The 18,345-nt window shown below is 37.4% G+C and overlaps 2 long non-coding RNA genes across 9 annotated transcripts; one reads left to right on the top strand and one right to left on the bottom strand.

The window, feature by feature from the left end:
• Positions 1-503: 503 nt before the first annotated feature.
• On the top strand, positions 504-7,493 carry LOC136266275 (uncharacterized). 6 transcript variants are annotated; one of them, XR_010706023.1, is made up of 6 exons: positions 504-559; positions 623-682; positions 5,213-5,308; positions 6,253-6,313; positions 7,221-7,277; positions 7,330-7,493. It is a non-coding gene; the product is annotated as an uncharacterized lncRNA (long non-coding RNA). The 6 variants fall into 6 exon arrangements; XR_010706021.1 differs by adding an exon at positions 1,915-1,962 and having other exon boundaries at positions 544-682; XR_010706026.1 differs by lacking the exon at positions 5,213-5,308 and having other exon boundaries at positions 511-559.
• Positions 7,494-9,377: 1,884 nt separating this feature from the next.
• On the bottom strand, positions 9,378-18,279 carry LOC136266263 (uncharacterized). Of its 3 annotated transcripts, XR_010706011.1 has the most exons (6): positions 18,028-18,279; positions 17,047-17,140; positions 16,441-16,489; positions 15,961-16,003; positions 9,588-9,657; positions 9,378-9,531 (listed from the first exon to the last, which is right to left on the bottom strand). It is a non-coding gene; the product is annotated as an uncharacterized lncRNA (long non-coding RNA). The 3 variants fall into 3 exon arrangements; XR_010706014.1 differs by lacking the exon at positions 17,047-17,140; XR_010706009.1 differs by lacking the exons at positions 15,961-16,003; positions 16,441-16,489; positions 17,047-17,140.
• Positions 18,280-18,345: the final 66 nt, after the last annotated feature.

Raw genomic sequence — 18,345 nt, 5'->3', positions numbered from 1 at the left:
TACCCCCCCCCCCCCCCCCCCAATATAAAATAGGTGTCTATGAAGGTTCCTCTTACTCATAGGGGCTTGTATACATGTGCATATTGCATTTTGAGAATTTCACTTATGGTGTCACATTGAATTAAAGCTCAAGTGATAGTCATGACAGTTTTGAATAATCAGGCCATACCCCAATTTTATCATATGTTTCTTTTCCTCTAAAATAAATCAAAACATGAGGCTAAATTATTTGACTTATATGACTGCTTTATTAGAGTATTTACCAATTACTACTAGTAGTATTGCATATTACATGATCACATTAAGATTAATTTGTCATGGCCTTGCGTATGTGAGTTGATTTTCTTTGGGACAAAGCTAGTCCCTTGGGTAACATCACCAGTGCTGCCTGCCCAGTATCAAATCTTACTAAAGGTCAATCTGTGTGGGCACAGATTCAAGAAACTCAAAGTTAGCTGCATATGCCGAAAACATAGACACCCGATTCTCGTAATATATTCAGGTAGTTATCTGAGGAAAAGTCACGTGTTATATCAGGTAATACCTGAATAGTATCACCGTGTATAGTCGCACGTTTGGGTAGCGCTGCTATTATTACCATATTGAAGGATGCGGGTGTCAGGAGTAGCGCCTTGACTGTCTCTCCGGGTGTATTGGAGTTTAGTGAGATTGGAAGTTTATTGTGAGTTTAGTGTGAATTCAAAGTGCTTGTGTGTTGTAAATGGCCTAAGGCAGTGTGTCATCTTACTCTACGCATAGATACTATCTATGCTCTACGCTGTATCCTCGACTGTATCCATACCCTGCAATATGCTTGATCATAGATAGGTGTCACACGCACGAGACTAGGTCTCATGATGTTCCCTTGGATTTTCCTGTCCCACCGTACTTGCATGAACTAGCAAACATGTTGTGATACCACAGATGCAAGGAGTGACTTGTACAGTCACCACTTAAACTCTGACCATGGGAAAGGCACTAGACGTTAACTACAGTCGCAGCTCCGCCTGCAGTCCATGCCTGTGCAACACCATGCAATGCAGCAGTCATGATTTCATTAAAACATTATGGAAACACCACATTATTATTGATGTAAATGTTCAGGCCTGTAGAAAATGTCGTGGTTCTGTCCCATCGTGATACTGTAGTAAACTATTGACTCTTGAATTGTTACTCATTTTTTATTTCAACTACTGAGTTGGGTTCGCTAGCATCTGAAGGCTGCTTGTCATTAATAATGTTTAAATCACCTTGATTGTTCAATGTTAAATCACAAGCCACATTTCCAGAACTATTTTAGTGCTTCCTCTATTGCTGTATATCATGACGTAGGCAAGAAATTCATGCATATTAATTTATCCTTTTAGCAGAGCAATTTCATGGTACTACAGGTACTATAGGCAATAGAGTGTATAGCAGATACTTTTTGATCACAAAAAAGAGATATTGTACGTGTTAGACAAAACTGACTCAACCCAATGACCACCTTTCACACTGCATGCGCCAACCACACACACACATGCACACACAAACTCAATATGCAAAGTGTTAGCCACTAGAGTTCACTTTTACAAGGACTACACCATGCATACGGTTTTGAAAGTATATATTCGTAGCTATGTAATGCAGCTATGTAACTTTCTGCTTGGTATACCACTATTTTAGGCAGAGCATCATTTATTGTCATGTGTCTGGCACACATCAAGAAAAAATGTAGCCTCTCAGTTTGCCTTGTATTGGAGAGTAACAGTAGACCCTGGCATTACCTCAATTCATTAAAATTCATTTCAGAAATTTTAAACTTTAATATGATACTTACAGAGTGCACAACTGCGTCCATGCTTACATGAATAATATATAATTTCAAGTGAGATTATAATGTGTTATTCATTGTATTTGCCACTATTGGCACAGGTTAGCCTTTGAACCCAACCTTATCTACTGACAAAGCAGATAGTACAGGTGTGTAGTGTGTCTGTGTGTCTAGTGTCCACCCAGCTGTTACATCAATGGCCACCTGGTATAAACCAGGGAGGTATACGTAAATGCCAGCTGTAAATGCCAGCTGTCCATGTATCGCAGAGTGAGTGAATGGGACTTTGGGTGTCCATACCTTCACCTGTGAGACATGATACAGTCTCCTGTGAGTAACTGGTCCTGTCTCAGGATATTTGCTGGTGTTGACTCATATCACCTGGGTAATGTACAGGTGTTCCAGTGCTGGTTCACTGCGTGCATGTGTGTGTATGTGTGTGCATTAGAGAGAGAGAGAGGCAGAACAGCCAAGTGGCTAGAACATCATCCTGTTAATCAAAAGGGTCATGCCCGGTTATGCTAAGCTGTTGTTGTTGTTGTTGTTGTTGTTGTTGTTGTTGTTGCTTTCTTAAACAAAAATCTTTACCCATATTGCTCCTGAATACTCGGCTGTAAAATGAAGACCTGGTGACCTTGTGTCAACTGGGGAAGCAGCTCTAACATTAATGGGTACCTGGTGTTTTCTGGGGAAGCTAATACCCAACTGTCGTTGTCTCTCTTAGGGGTGTAGGGGTCATTGTGGAACTTCAGGTTCTGTGACTTCTCTCTGTGAGACTTGGGCAATCCTTGTGTGGCTTACGAGTGCTGCACCAAGAGGATTTTCCTGCACCAAACTCAAGTAACTGAGGCTTCCCAGTGCTAATTCGCTGGGGAGCAACAGCTGTGTTTCACTTGGCTGCTGTGTTTTGCTTAGCTGCTGGTGACCTTCTTTTTATTTCTGTAGTGTGTGTGTGTGTGTGTGTGTGTATTTGAAGTAAGTAATTAGAATAATCAAAACAATTTGTGCATTGTATATACTCACCTAGGGATGGGAGGTATTGCATTTTTGAAGAACGGTACGGTATTAGGAGAAATACTTCGGTATCACTAAATACCTTTAAACTTGGGTAAGCTATGATTTGCACTTATACCCACATTTTTTTAAAAGAAACAAATGAAACAACAATAATATTGTGCCGCAAAGTAAGTTTTGAAGTATCCCAAAAAGTAAAAACCATTGTGAATACTTCAACATGCACTCACAGCTCTGTGCTTGTCCACAGCGTAATTATGGTTGTATGAGGCTTGACTTCATGTACGCATGGTCATCACTAAACCACCAAAAATTAATTACTACATCAAATTCGGTATTCGGTATTTTTAGAAAATCACTTTGGTATCTGAAAAATACCTTTTTAACTACTAATACCTAAAAACCTTCCAACCCTATACTCACTATCCACAAAGTACACATTATCCCCATTAGGTCCAGTCCATTGCTTGTCTGATATGCTTAACAATAGTTCTGCCATAGAATAATTATTCGTTACATTTTGAGATTTTTCTGCTATGGGTTGTTTATGTATGTAGTGGCTATATTTTTCTTTTGTGTTTGGGTAGGATTCCTAGCAATGGAGTAAGCCCAATATAATTTTCAAATCAAACCACGATAAGGTGCTCAGCTGAGGGGTACACTGGTGACCCCAATCCTCATGCATCAGCTGTTGTCACCCTACTCACTCATTCACTTGGTGTGGTGTATTTTGCTTACAAACTGGATGACAGGACACATAGACTGAGCTTTACACATAATCCATACGGTATCTACATAGTTCTTGCAATGTATATTATTGTTTCACAATTTTTGCTATTTAGTCTTCAAAAAATCATGCATGGAGTATTTGATTAGACAATACAGTAATGCTGTAGTATTCATAAATTTGTATATCTGGTTTCTTCATTACTACAGCACTTGGTATAATAGTAGATTTTTAGCTTTGGTGATGGAGCAATTAGGGGCGTAGCCAGGATATTTTTGAAGGGGTTTGGAGTTAAAGTGGAATGCCTTAAGGGGAAGGCCTGGGTGTTTCCCCTAGACCATGTTTGAACGAAAATGAAGTATAGATAAAATGTGCCCTTAAGCAGTAACATCGAAAGGTGTGGTTTGTGCATCTAACTAACTAAAAGCTACACACTGCTGTTTATGCAGCTTATGAAACTATAAACCAACTGTAAAACTAACTAATCTTCACTTCCAGACAGCATACTGACAGCCAACTTCAATTTCATAGCACATGGAAGCCCTCCACACTCGAGTCCCTTAGCAGTTGGCAATATTTCTTTCCAGGCATACATTATTCTCTGCCAGTCCTCCTGTTGATGGTCTTGGCTTGTACTCCTATATGTTTGAGACATCACGTGCCCACAACAAGTAACAAAATAAACAAACCATTCTTCAGTTAAATATGCATCAACAATTCACAGTTTGTTCTAACCTGACACATGTATAACACGACCACTCAAGTTTAGCAGCAGCTGCCTTGTAATATGTCTCAACACAGTCCTTCACTATTTCACTCACACCATTTCAACCATGCATCACGTGCGCAATTGATCACGTGCGCAATTGATCACGTGATGTAATAGATAAAATTTGCAATGGTTCAGCATTAATGTGATGTGACCCTCAAGAGTAGTACAGAGGAGCCAGTGGGGTAAGTAGCTACCAGAGAGCTCCAGGGCTGTAAGACTTGGTATGATTTTAAAAAATTCTGCCTCTGAAAGGGGGGTTCGTCTGAACTCCCCTGCCTACGCCCGTGGCAGTAGGTACTTTTAGCTACAAGTGCATTTGTTATGGTTGTAGTTTAAATCGATGGCAACTGTGTACCCTAACTAAGATTTCTAGCATCATCTTTTGAAAATATTGGTGCGTATATAGTATTCATGAAAACAGTCTCCAACATTTCCTGTTTCAAGCCCTGTCCGTCAGTGAGTCCATGGGTCTAGTCCATGAGATGCATTATGCTCATTCACTTATAAGTTAATGGTCAGCCGGTTCATTCATTGTCATTCTCATGAGTGACCGTAGCTTTCCTCTGGCCTTTATTTAAGGCCAGGTATTACCATATGTATGTATGGTGATGATAGTTTCAATCGGATGAAGATTGGGACAGCTGTGTGATTTGTGTTAGCACAAGCACAGCTAAGAACAAACTACTTTTGCAGGCATATATATATATAATAATAGTTCTATAGCCTTTATTTTGTTGAGTACATTACAATAACTGTTTTTTTTTGGTTGCCAGCAAATAAATTGTTGCTGACATGAATGCATGTAGGATATGAGTATCAATGCATAAAATTACCATAAAATATTTCCCTGTGAATGTGTGAGTGTAGTTTTTACTTTTTGTCAAAGCTGGGTCTATTGGAAGCTTTGTCATGTGATAAATAATTTCAAGTATGAAATGGAGGATAAGCAGCCACCAGAGAAGACAGCACTGCTAATAACAAAGTGAGGACTGCCAAGGGAGTCTTAATTATAATCCTTCATACTCCATTAAAACATTCTTTCCATAATTTAAAAATTCAAGAATGCAATTAGCATTAATTCTTTATGATGGTGCTGATTTCACGGGCAATTACCCTATAATCCATACTGAACTGTAATCACTTGCAAGTCCTTGTAGGTGTTTTGTCATACTTGTTTAAGTTGGGCCCTAAATAATAGTTATACGGGCACAATGTGGATTCTATGAAATTTATAAACCCGAAGTCCCGGGTTGTAGTGCACGAGCGAAGCGAGGGTGCTACTATGGGCCTGAGGGTTTATAAATTTCATAGACTCCATATTGTGCCCGTATAACTGCTTTAGGCTCTATTTCACGTTACACTCTAAATAGATTATTTTGTCACATGAGGACGCATAGTTGCCATGGTGCTAGTATTATCACAATAAAACCAGCCACTTTTGCCAAGCCTACAGCAGAAACAGCTGTGGATGAGGTAAGTAATCTGAGTAATGTTAAATGGGGTCTAAAGCAGTTACACGGGCACAATGCGGAGTCAATGAAATTTATAAACCTGAATGCCCGGGGTGTAACGCACGAGTGAAGCAAGGGCGCTACTGAGGGCCTTTTCTAACTCTATTTAGACTATTATTCATTTCACGGCTGTTTCTGTTGTAGGTTCGGCAAAAGCGTCTGGTTTTCTTGCGATAACACTGGCGCCATGGCAACTATGCATCCTCATGTGACAAAATAATCGTGCTCGTTAAATCACTGCACGTGAACAATGCATAGCGATTAGATAAACCTAGATTTTGAGCATGTTATATTGTGCCTGAAGGCGTGGTAAGCTGTTTGACATGCAGTAATCTATTTAATGGCAGTGTAGCCAGATATATATATATACACTAGTCAGTGTGTTACAGCTCATAACATGCTGTGGTTTATGTAGGTGGATTGTGGTACTTCAGTGAGTGTGAGTAAGGAAAATGAATGAAGGTATCATTCATCAGGTATGACATATATAAAATTAACAATGTGTATCAGTCCCCTGTCACTATCTGGCATTTGCCTGCAAGCTATGAAATTCGATCATTGATTTCTACAAAGCAGTTATCATAAAATTAATTCCTCTGTAAAATATTTTAAAGTTTGTTTAGTAACTCTAACCCGATGCGCTGTTAAGCTGTAGGCCAGCTGTGGGCATGAACCTGGTTTCCTGAAATTGGATATAGGAAAACCACATGTTTCTGTGTAGTATGATTGTATGTTTGCCTGTCCACATCATGCTTGTAAACAAGTGTGAAAAGTTTCAACCTTCATTCTCATTATGATAACTTGAATGAGGATGGCTGATCTCTGAGAGCAATGAATGGGGCTTTCCTTGTGTGCTGCGAAGCACTTTAACTAGAATGGTGGGTGGACACACCCATCACAAAAATACTTTGTAATGAACCGTTTACTGGCTAAAGAATTTGCTTTAGAAAACATGTCATGTAGTACACCATTGCTGTGTTTGGAAACTATTTGAGGTGGCCAGTATAGAGAAGTGGTTAAGGAGGTGGCCACTACATACAGAGAGGTTGTTAAGGAGGTGGCTGCTGAGTGAGTCATTCATGTCAATGTCTGTCAATACATCTCAGATGCAGCTGCCAAGTAAAATTAGGCAGTAGGTGCATGTGTGGTGGCTACAGCTCTTCTATGCAAACATGAGTTCACTTTTCGTTGAAATTGTTTTTTTTACTACTACAGTACTCTGCTTGTCAAAGTAATTTAACAGTAAAGGGATTTTTCATTGAAGGTTTAGATGACTTAATATTTTCAATGTTTAAAGTTTACTGTAACGGTACTGTGTATTTTGCTACATGCATATTTCACTTTGCATGTACAGTGTATAAGATCTGTTTGTTTCTACATTAGACGTAAAATTATTCTGATGGGACTGCAAAGACAAGATGCTTATACATATTGAGCTAGGTAAGCTACATACATGTTGTGGTTACAGATATACGTATATTTCTACTTATAGGAGAAACAGAAAATGGTGATTCAACGTTGCTGTATACATCTGAGAACAATTATAGTGCTACTTTGACATTTACAGTGTGAATGTTGTGTCTGTATTGTGTTATTGTAAACTGTTTACACATCATGTATACATTAAATTTTCCATTGTGATTGTTTTATTCCTCACATTAGTCATAAGTCAGTACATTATGTTTATGTGTACACAGTAAGGATCCAAAGGCAGTGTACGTGCTTACTGGAGATCCAGGCCTAAGGCTTGTTTGGAGACCTGGTATGATGAATTTCAACTGATATCACTGATGACCTTTCTACTTGTGTCAGCATAAAAGTGCCATGCATGTGTAGTCAGTGGTAGTATGTGGCATTGTTGTGACTATGGAAAGGTGGAATGATGTGATTGTTGCAAGCAATCTACTAACCACATACCAAATGTACAAATGTGACCGGATTTGCAAAAGGGGGTCTTCCTACTCTTCCACACACATCCAGTTTGCCATTTTTGGCAATTCATATCTTTAGAATGGAAAGAGCTATTGACTTGAAATTTGGTCAGAAATGAGCACCAACATAGCTGAATATATGGTGAAAGTTTCAGGATAATAATTATGTTACTTGAGCACTAAGGAATGGTCTCCCAAGTTTATGGAATTGGATGTGTGGAAGACCCTTTTTTCATAAATCCAGTCACAAATAGTAGTTCTTTGTAACTCTTTCACAAAGATTGCTGAAATAATGTTGAAGATGTCACAATTATGCACACAACTACTCTTGAAAATTACGCTATTCTTAAAATTAAATACATTATAGCTAACTATAACAGATCTAGGTATGGATAATCTCAAGGGAAGTATCATCATTTAAATACATATAAAATTATAATACAGATAATTACGTATACACTATCTGTATCCTGGCCTTTCAGTTTCAGTATAAGGCCAGTAGTTTATGTAGGAGCATGTATGGATTATTAACCAACTGGTCCAAAGCATTTTTTTAATCTTACATTTTTGGTTATTACTTTTATTTCATTAAAAGTATACAATTAACCACCTCCCCCTAGCAGCATACTCTTTGCATACTTAGGCTGAAGAGATGGATGACTCATTGTAATACATGGCTTACTGATATGATAGCTAGATAATAATATATAGACCAGTAGTATGCATGTCACCGACCTGATTGCGATAGAATAGACTCAAGCATATTAAATTTCTTCAATTGTATAATATTTAATTTAACTTTGTTTACTCTTTCTATATATGCATGTTTTGATTTACATACTTGGATAGACTCCATGAATATCATACATGAAGTGATACAAGCAATCAACAAAACGATTGTTTTATTAGAAAGTTTAAGCTAAAATACATAATGGCACAGATACCCAGACACATATGGACTCTTTCGTAATTATAACCATTGATTTCTTTAACAGATATATAATAATAATAATTGTATATAGACCATAATTATAATATTACAGTTCGTATAACAATGCATTATAGTTTGCAACTACTGTAACCATGCTTGCAACAGTACATGTAAAGAGTTATATAGGTTATAAAGCTATATAAATTATATAATTATATAGGCACATGCATATGCAGCAATAAACCCATGCATGCACGGTTACTACAATATATAATTACACACTTGTGCATGCATCAGTGTTACAATGTTGTGTTTAAGATACGTATTATTAATATGAAGTTCACCATCGATCGATAACAATATAATACAGTAAAGATCTGCCAATGATGCAATTGCAGAATGCATGTATAGTAATTATAATGTTTAATACCTTATGATAAAATAATACTATATACACTTAAGTGATTACACTAAGGTTATAACCATATGTACTATACACTAGTACTCTGCATAATTATTATGTTTTACAGTGCATGATATACTTGTACACAGTACATGCTGTTGAACTTGCAATCACTCTTATAAAACACACATGATATTATCTGCCCACACTGTTGTGCCAGTATATTACAGCATAGCAGATCTATTATATTTGAAAAAGTACAACTACGGCATGTATTGGTTTAATTTGCATCAATATAAATACACTTCTATCACATGTACACTGAATATGTATACACAGAATGTTTAAATATGCAACATCGTAACTGCTGTATTGCTGTTTGATGCAGTGCTGCAGTAAGAGTTCCTTTCCATGTCTCCTTAGAATGACCTGTTAGTTATACTTAATGGCATACTCAACTGCACTGTATATAAACTATAGCTTACCTAAGTATGTAAAACAAGCATCAATGGCCTGCATCACTAAACTGTTGAAATCTCATCATGTCACTTTAATCTATTAAATAAAATCATGTGGGTCACTAACATCCACCATCATGAATAAATTGAATATAGACATGCAGTTACTACATATGAACACAATACATGTACAGATGTACATGCACAGTACAGAACATTTTGTGTAACATTTGACTTTCAGAATAGAAACATCACGCAGGATTTTAAAATTATGAGTTGTCTATATATGCAGTCCGTTGGGATAACTAGCTACTTTTCTCTGTACTGTACCTATGTTACAACAATGGTTACATAGTATCTAGTAATCATGCATTAAAACCAAACACCTACTTGGGGAATTGGAAGCAGTGGAAATGGAAACTGGAAACAGAAAATAGAAATCGGAAAAGGTCAAATCTTCATTACATGTATACACTAGGGTAAAACTCTTGCTTAGTTACCACCTCTCAAAGACCACCTCATTACAAAGACCATCTCTGTACAAAGACCACCTCATTACAAAGACCATATTGCAATTAGGTCTAGAAGATGCCAAAGGCATACTTAATGACCTATAATGACCACCTCTTTACAAAAACCGAACGTAATAATGAATTTGTATACAATTACATATATTCATCATAATCCCAACCCATTACTATAGCCAGGTATACTCCAGGACCTATACTATAATGTGTAAAATATGTACACCCCAGAAAATTAATGGTGTATCTCCTCTTTATGACCCCATGGTAAGGTCAATATCATCCTCCATATTTTGGTCTGATCAGACCATCTGTACCATAAATCAGTTGGTTGGTTTGTAATGGATATTCTCATAAAGTGTTGTAAACTATAACTGTATCAAAGAAAATGCAGTCTCAAAAGATGACCATAAGTACCTATCATTTTCTAGGTGAGTTAGTGAATAAGTCATACATACAATACATGTTTGTAGCTTAGCTATGAAATCTTAAGAAGTGGTCTTTGTAAAGAGGTGGTTATTGTAAGGAGGTAGTCACTGTAATGTTCTTGGATATAAGTGTGCCTTTGTCATCTTATGACCTTGTACAGAAGTGGTTTTTGTAATGAGGCTGTTTTTGGGAGGTGGCCACTAAGTAAGAGTTTTACCCTAATATACATGTCATGAAGATTTGACTTTTTTCCGTTTTCCATTTCCATTGCATACATTATATTCTTCCCCTGGGTGAAATGGTAACAAACAAGGACATGAAACTAACAGTTATAACCTAATTTATAGTTAGCTAATTTTACAAAAAGTAAGTTGCATGGGATATAAAGGATTAGTTAATATTTCTACCCCTATACACAAGCTATTACTTCAATATATTTTCACAAAAGTTTCAGGTTATATGTATGCCAGCTAATTTCACTTGGTGAACAAATGGCATATGCTGGCTGATGACTGTCTTACACATCCTAAAATGGAAATAAAGTCTGTTTATATAAGAAGTGCCTCCATGCAGATAATATTATATACATCAGACTAGGTACTCCAAAAGATAGTATGTATAAAATCTTGAGTATATACATTTCTCACAGAGTTTGGGATAGCAAGATGACTAGTTTATTGTGGCCACGTGTACACAAATTACTGTGGAGTTGTGGTCTAATTCCTATATGGTGCAACTGTAGTCACACCAATTAACTACAACTCCCAACTCAGCATTTACTTTTGATATTTGTAATGATACTCAGTACTTGTCATGTAGATCTTACAACAAGCAAACATAAAGTTTATGGATGTATACCCATTCACTTGACTGGACTTTTGGATTACTGCACTAGAGTACTGGGCTGGATTACTAGAATGGACTACTGGACTCACATTAAGTTTGCTCAAGTACCTTTTCAACCATTAAGCATCATTAGCGATATACATGTACACCACATTCTCGGTCTTGCATATTAGAGGCACATACAAACTGTAGTCTTGTCTATTCAACAGTATGAGTGCATAATTAAGAGTTTAAACTCACCAAATGTGTGTAGTTTTTCACTAATATATAGAGCCTTACCTGCATGCCTGTTAAATAGAGTGAGCGAGTGTGTGTGTGTGTGTGTGTGTGTGTGTGTGTGTGTGTGTGTGTGTGTGTGTGTGTGTGTGTGTGTGTGTGTGTGTGTGTGTGTGTGTGTGTGTGTGTGTGTGTGTGTGTGCGTGCGTGTGTGTAATACCAGGCCAAGTGGCTAGAGCATCAGCCTGATAATGGAAAATTAAGGTTCTATAGGTTCGATGTCTGGTTACACCAATTGATATTTTGGTGTTTCCTTGAGCAAGAAACTTTACTTACATTACTCCAGTCTATTCAGCTGTTCAATGGGGACCTGGCAGCCTGGTGTCACTGGGGAAGTAAATGCCAACTGTCCATGTATCACATAGTGGGTGAAGGTCCATATGGGACTTCAGGTGCCCATACCTTCACCTGCGAGACATGGTACAACCTTCTACAGGTTACTAGTCCTGTGAAAGTCTTTGAGATACTTGTACGTAGTGCATTAAAACTTTTTGATGGGATATTTGGGCTTGACTGCACCTACCTATGTACCAGTAAACCATCCATACCTGATAAATTTCTGAAAAATGCTCTTTGTTTTTTAGCTTGAAATTACAACTTATTATGATTTTCATGATACCAACATTTGTATACAACTACAATATTGTGTTATTATACCGGCTATTGGTATATCAATGATTACAATTTGTGTAGAAAGATTGAAGGTATAAATATTGTAGTACGTTGTGGAAGAAAAACTGGAAAATATTTTATAACATAAACATGTTTCTTACACAACAAAAAGCTAAGCAAAAGTAAGCAATGGTGCTATATTAGTTTAACTTTCTTTTAGAATTAATATGGTGTAGTATAACATTGCAATAAAAATGGTTCAAAGCTTCCTCTTTATCATGGTCGATTTATATGCTAAGGGATACTTTGAGACCATTACAAAATGTCCAGACTCTGGATTTTACAGGTGTCCACATATGATTAAGTGTCTATTATTAACATTATTAACAGGTTCCACTGCTAGTTGATAATCAAACAACAAAATGATTTGTTACGTGGAAACCTTTTAATGTGGACATTTGGGAGGTCCCAACTTCACCCATAAAGTGATCTGGAAAATCAGTACGTTTAAGTATCAGGATATTTGTGCTATATCACTCGTGAGCTTGGGGAGAAAAGCAGCTTACAAGAAAAACCATGAGGCAGGGCTGATCAAGTGGCTCATAATAAATAAATGAACATTGCATGGGGGCTATCTAATAGATTTCTCTATAACATGTTTATGAAATTGGTTTTTAGAATTGATGATTTTACACACAATTTGCATACATCTCCTGTTTATTATGCTTATATCTGGCAACATAATTTTGTAGTAACCTGAGTTTATACCATCATGCTATTTATTAAAGACTGGTACTACTTTGACAGTGATGTATACAGCATTTGTGCATGGCAAGTTACTTAAACACCTGATTTAAACTAGCTAATGATCTGCTGTGATCTAAATTTACTGTACGTATCATTTGACATGAAAGACAGGTTCGTGTTTGTGGGTACATTCTACCTGTTTGTGTATAATACAGTATATTGATTTTAGGTGGTTTCTAAATGTTCTAAGGCAAAGAGTCTGGATGTTTCATTGTTCGGATACAGCACTTTTCTTAAAGCGAATGACCAAATAATATACCACCATATATGTACAAATTTTTGAGGTACAGTATGTAATTTTTGGGATCGATGAATTTCAGGATTTTCGCGGTTTTATTTTGAGGATCAGTCATTTCTCACTGAGGTTATCTATTAGAAAGCATAGAACTAACCTTGATAATCATTAATTTTCAAAGATGAAAATGTTGCGGAAAGCAAAGCAACTGCAAAATCCATGAAAATTATGTCCTTTGAAAATTTGTATGTGTACAGTAACCATGGAATGTACAGTTCTGCTAATTCATCCTCCAATACGCAACCCCAAATGTATAGCATATGGCACATGATCACAAATGATGACAACCAAATTAACTTCAACTGTTTAGTCATTTAGGCCAGGTGTGCAAACCTGGAGCTGTTGGAACCACAATTAATTACAACAAAAGCAAGGTGAGAAAATCCCCTCACCTTGTCTTGTCTACAAATTCACCAAAGGGAAGCCACATCACCAACAGATGTTGTGTTATCAGGCCCACAATAAGGATTTCAGCAGAATGCACACACTTACTGAAAGCAGACTTATTTTTGTTGACTAAAAAAAAACAAAAGTGTAGGAGCCGCTACTTTACACATGCAGAATCATAGCCATGTTTACCTATTTATGTTAACAATTTTGATTCATCCCACAGCTGCAGGGCATCATGTATATTTTTATATTTGCTGTTGGTAGTATTTAAAAGCATTATTGCGTGGTTGCTACTTATTGAATAACTTCTGTGCTGCTCACAATCATTGGCAGCACATAGTGTGTTTAACATCATCAGCTACTGGCTGATAGAAGTACCATGTGTGACAGGTGTCATAAGTTCAGTAACAATTATTGTTCTCACTATAATGCTTCCTTACTAGCAACATAGTGTAGACAGTTATTTATACTGATTATACAACAAATGACTAAACAGCCATAGATAATAGAGCTGAACTTTAAATTGCTTCTAGCACAGCAGGACTCAAGAACACATTTTTGACACAGTATCACTGCTCTTTAAGGTGTTTGGGCACATCTTCTATGATAAGTTACAATGTTGTGTCAGTTATATTTGAATTGGTCAGGTCATCTGACCATTACTCATGCAGGCCTCCTTTCAGGTCGCCTGGCCAAGCTGGTTTAGTATTATTTTAGACAACATCATATTCATTTAGAGGTTTACTAAATCACTTATCACTTTCACATGCCCACTTAGTCACATGCATGCCCTCAAGCAATTTTGTACATGATAAACTATTACAACACAAAGACAAACTGCTAATCTAGTAGTCCTTCAGTAGCACTGTTATACTGCACTTGGGATGCTACTGCCTCTAGTCTATGATAGTACTAAATTACTTTGTTCTCCCTAGTCTGGCAGCGCCCGCCCCTTCGCTTTTAGAGTAAGGGTCTAGTAACCGTAGTATAGGGTACTTGTGCTACTACCACTATAGTGGTAGAGCCAATCAAATTGCAATATCCAGTTTAAATAAGTATTTGTGACATAAAACGTGTAGTTTGCATCATGAATAACACAATAACCATAGTTACTGAATTTGGGATAGTTGGAAAGCAGCTGATACTCTCCGAGCGAGACTCCGAGATATACACGCTGTAGACCTACGTTGAGAAGTATTAAGTTTTGTGCTTTCTTTGCCGAGTTACAACAGCCTGAAAACAGGTAAATTATTATGTCACGCGCAATTTGAAACCACATTTGAATTCTGGTAGCACAAATACCGTATACTACGGTTACCAGACCCTTACTCTAAAAGTGAAGGGAAGGGCGCTGCCAGACTATGTTCTCCCTTGGTCTTGGTGCCTAACTACTGTATTAGTTCTATTTTTTTTACCATGTACGTATTATTAGTAACAAACTGTGCAGCCCAATGATGATATATTTTTAAGTTGTCCACTTGCATTGCGAATGCATCAATGGTCAAGGCTATAAAATAGTGGGTCAATGATCAATGAAACAGAGTTTTAGGCCCAAACTATACGTAACTGGAATCAAGTTTACAGAATTATACATAGCTCACAAGATGTAAGGATCTCCAAGAAGATGTTTCAAAGTTTAAGCATCAGCAGACATTTCATTGTGCATCTAGTATGCTAGAAATGTAGGTCACATCAATATAATATGTACAATTTTATATTACATGGCACAGTGGACTGTTAACATGTAATTTGGAAGGTGATGGATATTAATTTACATGGCACAAGTTCTCTATGTCAAGCAAGGAATACGACTCCTATTCATTACCAGGGTCTATTGCATGTATAGAAACTTTTGAAGGAAATTTCCACTTGTAGAAAATGTCAGATGTAGCGCTGGGACTGTAATACTCACAAAATTTCAATATATAATAAATTATCAACAATCCTTTTCCATGCTACAATACCACTTCAAAATCACCACCCTGGACTCCTTAAATTGAATAACATAATTGAATAACATGCTACTATATATACTTACTATGTTTTTGTACAAGTAATTTTATTTGTATATGTGACTGTACCCCAGATGCAAAAATAAGGCACGTGGGCACAAACTACACACCATCACACAACAGGTCATATCTTATTACTAGAATAGAATAATATGTATAATGTAAAGAGTGATGAAAGTACAAAAATGTAGGCCAATATACGTGCTCACATGTCCTGTTTTCACATACATCACCATCTTCAAAAGGTATATGCTACATATGGGGGATAAAATTTACTATTAATACCCACTTTGACCACACACTTTAGTCTATGCAACTTTGCAATCATAGATATAGTTGTCTATGGTTGTTTTGTTGTTTATTGATGTAACTACAGAATTACATGTAAACGACTAATTTTGAAAACGAAAATTTATAATTTCATACAAAATAATAAGGTTTTCGTAGCTTGTATCTGAATAGAAGGGTTTTAAGCTAGTAAGGTCCGAAAGTTTAGTACTAGAGAGACCCTCATCCCCACAACTAATGCATGGGGCATTTGGGACAAAATGCACCCTTCTCCTTCCCTTTGTGGAGGAGTCATATATCTTTTAATTGATTCAGAATTGCTAAACTTTCTCAGGCCAAAATCAAGTGATCACTCAAGAAGTACACTGTATGCATACCATGACCATTTATTACAAACTCACCTTAAATCAAAGTCAAATGAGGTGCTACACAGGCTTACAGTAGTGGGTCCTTAATTAGGTGGATAATATACAATAAATAAATAAAACTGTTACCTAGCATCTTACTTAGCTTGTTTGTGACCCTCTCCTTGCCACTCATGGATCCACCCCTGCCCCCCCACCTTGACAAACTATCCCCCACCCCCCCTTCAATAGTTTAAATCAAAGTGCCTTAGAATGTATCAAAAGCAATCTTAGAAAGTCTAAAATACAAAAAAATTCCTAGAGCAGCATGTACCTGAGAATGCACCTAAAATGCAAAAATCAACTGGCAAGTTATTCGCAGATACTTGAGAATGCACCAGGAGCAACAAAACACAGCGGCATGTTATTCTCAGGTACCTGAGGATGTACCAAAAGCATTCCAAGAGTCTAAAATACAAACATTTCTGGTGAGCATGTCCCCAGACCTAAATGCACACATGGATCTTTACACTACTGCCCTCCCCCACTCTCATAAAACCTTCCTTTGCCCCCCGACTAGATGAAGGCCTGCTATTGAAGATACTTGTTTGTGCACAAGGTACAGTTGATCTCATGTACAAATTTAAGAGTGCTGCAACTCACAGATGAGTGACACTACAATCTATTGTGTAGTGTGATCTTCATCCTAAGTCGAAATCAATGTCAAAAGGAATTTTTGTAGTAGCTCACAGGACAACTATAAAGTCACATGTGTGTTAGAAATACAATGTGAATGTGAGTTTTATGAGAATTTGACTAATTAAGAGTTAAGCGTCCTTTTAATGTCAAGGCCTATTTGGCACTTTGACCAAGAATGAAGATCATAGGCATAGTCATAGTACACAATACTTTGGAGTACCACCCCCTTGTATAGCAAACGGTCAGTAATTCCACAGTATCTTAAATACACAACCACATACTGATCACAGCATTGTAACACCGCAGGGAACTTACTGGTCATGGAGATAAGGTTTATGCAGACTAATCCTTGCAATTGGTGTACTGAGGATTGAATCAGTACATAGGAATAATGCACCTATCAATGCTTTGTACCACTACTATAAACACGAGTAGAGGTGGGGGAATCAGCCGCCAACCTTGCCCCAGGTAGTGGGGCATTTAACCACAGGTGATATCTTGTTGAGCTTTATCGCTCTGTCTTTACTTTCAAATACTGAGATTTATTCTCACATTAAGTTCTGTCTCTTTTGCATGCAAGGCTCACGTGCTGTCTACTAGATCATGTATGTCAAAAGATATGTTGAGTGATGTAGTTCCAAGCCGAGCATGAAGACCGAAGACCACGGGAATAGTAGGGGATAGCAAGACCACCAGGTAGTGGAGATTAGAACTTTTAATGTGATCTCCACTTATCCCCACCTCTGCCCTTGTTCATAGTAGTGGGGAAACATTGATAAGTGTATTATCTCCAAAATGAAAGCCTATTCAAGTCCTGACTCACTACTATTCAGTTATGCACAAATCTCAGAAAAACCTCAGAAAATGAGGATGTCAAGTGCATCAAAATAGGACACATCATGCACATGCACGCCGGCCACTCTGGCCGGCAATCATTTCACTCACCAGGACTCAAGCAGGAAACTTGGTAGCTACCCATCCAGGAACGTATTTATTAAGTTATTCGTGTTGACATCAGTCTCACATCCTTAAAAGATCAGTAGCCTGGGCCAAGAGCCAGCCACAATCCGTTACTAGTATGCACGTTTCAGCATCCTACGTATACTAAGTATACGAATAACCTCTACAATGAGTATACTGGGGCGCGCTACCAGTTGTCAGGTATTACCTGAATATAGCATACCTTTAAAGCCAGATAATTACCTGATGATAACGCGTGAACCGCCTGACATAGAATATATATAATACGCGCAGGCGCTTAGA

This window comes from Dysidea avara, chromosome 1 (assembly GCF_963678975.1).
Source record: "Dysidea avara chromosome 1, odDysAvar1.4, whole genome shotgun sequence".
NCBI lineage: Eukaryota > Metazoa > Porifera > Demospongiae > Dictyoceratida > Dysideidae > Dysidea > Dysidea avara.
Note: the sequence above shows the minus strand (reverse complement) of the source record. Positions and strands in the feature narration are given on the sequence as shown.